Consider the following 2,500-nt stretch of genomic DNA (forward strand, 5'->3'; position numbering starts at 1 on the left):
TAGACAGCAAAGACGTGGTTGGCAGTAATGTTGTCCACGCAATCAAAAATATCGTTCAGACTGGGAAAGGACAATTTGAGTCTTATGTGAAAGAACGTCTTACAAAAAGAACGACTGCTATTTCAGCTCCACTGAAGAAAAACAACTTACCTCTGTTCTGCTCTCCAAAGCAAGAACAAATAAGTCATAAAAATAGGATCGCTGAGCTGAAAAATGATTGTGCACTTTTCTCCCGACTTTACATAGCATGCCAAAGTCAGGATGGGGACTTGGATGACTTCTTCAAGCATGAAACTCAACCATGGCCACAATCACTTGCAGACAAGGGAGAATTGAGAAAAGGTGTGAAAGCAGATCTTGTTAAGTGCCCAGAAGGCTATGCAAGCTCACTAGCTAGCCAACATCCTGACGTGGAGGTGCTTGTCATCGATGGAGCAGTTGCAGTGCAGATGCTAAACCCTGGATCTGCAAAAACATTCCAAGAGTATGCTGACAATGTTCTTAATCCTTACATCCTAAACAAGATTCAAGATGTCAAAAGGTTGGACATTGTCTGGAATGTTTACAAAGATGACTCTCTTAAGAAAGGTGCCAGAGATCACAGAGGAGGGGGTACATGGAGGAAAGTGACACCATCAACACCAATTCCAAAGAACTGGCAATCATTTTTATGGGTTGACCAGAACAAAGAGGAACTCTTTCATCTCCTGTCCGAGCAAGTCGTTCACATACAAAGTGATGAAAAGGAGATTTACAGCACGTGATGATAAGGTCTATTCAAACATGGTCAATGATTTATCAAATCTTATGCCGTGTACACACGAAGAAGATGACACTAGGATTATGCTTCACACATGATTCATCTATGAGTGGATACAATTGTATCATGATACGTACAATTGACACGGACGTTCTAGTTTTAGCCGTTTCAATATATCATACCATTCAAGTTAATAAATTATGGGTTGCTTTTGGAGTCGGAAAGCACTTCAGAAAGGTATTTTTATTTTAGCTAAAAATCAACATGTGAGTGGAGTGTTGTGTGTACAAAATAGTAAATGTAGGGATAGTGAGTGTGGAGTACGAAGGCCCACATCAGCGGGTAGCTGCCAGAATAATCAGCCTGCTTTAACAAATAAAAGATTATTATTATTATTATTATTATTATTATTATTATTATTATTATGATTATTATTAGCTATATATATTGGCTTACATTTGTTCTTTTCACAGTGTCTTTTTTGTCTGGACGAGGGAAAAAAAACGCACGAGCACTTTGGAATTTATACCCTGAACTCACAGATGCATTAGTTAATCTATCAAGCTCTTCAACGATGTTAAGAGATGTTGAAGCATCTTTGCCTGTGATTAAGAGATTTGTTGTACTTTTGAAGGACAAAAGCAGTGTTCTTTCAGAAGTAAACCATTTAAGACGAGGCCTTTTTACCAGGAAATCACGTAGTATTGATGGAATACCACCAACTTGTGCTGCACTTAAACAGCATATTTTGAGAGCAGTTTACCAAGGAGCGGTTACGTGGGGCCAGTCACTTGTAAAGAAGGCTGATATACAAAGCTAGTTCAGATTAGACCCATACAAAATCAAAGAATCTTATTTTCTGGACACAAGCAAACACATGGACTAAAATTCCAAGTGCAGTGTCAATGACAGTAGCTGTGTCATTCTTTTACTGTATTTGGTCTTTTGGCTAGAAAAGATCTAAGTATTCTCTGGAAAACAATTAGCAAACAAAAGTAATGAAGAAGATGAATATGACAAAGTTTGAACTGCAAGCAATTACAGCATGTTTCTTCTTTGTTTAGAGTGTGGTAGGTCCAAATGGATTGATAGCCAACCTGTTTGGCCCCGTTGCTGGACGACATCATGATGCTTTTATGCTTCACGAAAGCAATTTGATTTGCTGCACTTAAACAGCATATTTTGAGAGCAGTTTACCAAGGAGCGGTTACATGGGGCCAGTCACTTGTAAAGAAGGCTGATATACAAAGCCCAGGTATATGGGGATGGGAAAAAGAAGGTAAAACATGGAAACCTCTATGGACAACTCTATCCCAGGCTAAAGACAGCTACCATGAACTTATTCATTGTGGGTGCAAAAAAGGGTGCAATGGACGATGCAAATGTCTTAAGGCCAACCTTCACTGCACTCCCTTATGTAATTGTGGAGGAAACTGCCAGGAAGATTCTTAGTTTGATGCATCTCAAAGGTATGTTAAGATTGAATCAATGACCTTTTTAAAAAAAACCCATATATTTTAAATATTTACCTCAGTTTAGGTCCAAAGAAATCAATGATTAGTCACGTGACCAAGCGAAAACGTCAAGTAAAACATATAATGTGTCAAAGGTGTTAACAACGTTAATTTTGTTCTTTAACCACGTTTATAACCGGTCATAAACGCCCACAATAAGCTCAGTCTCGATTTCATGCTTAAACAATACGGCCGAAATTTTGACATGTGCATTTCTGGATATGGT

The sequence above is a fragment of the Montipora foliosa genome, chromosome 6 (genome assembly GCF_036669935.1).
Source record: "Montipora foliosa isolate CH-2021 chromosome 6, ASM3666993v2, whole genome shotgun sequence".
Lineage (NCBI taxonomy): Eukaryota > Metazoa > Cnidaria > Anthozoa > Scleractinia > Acroporidae > Montipora > Montipora foliosa.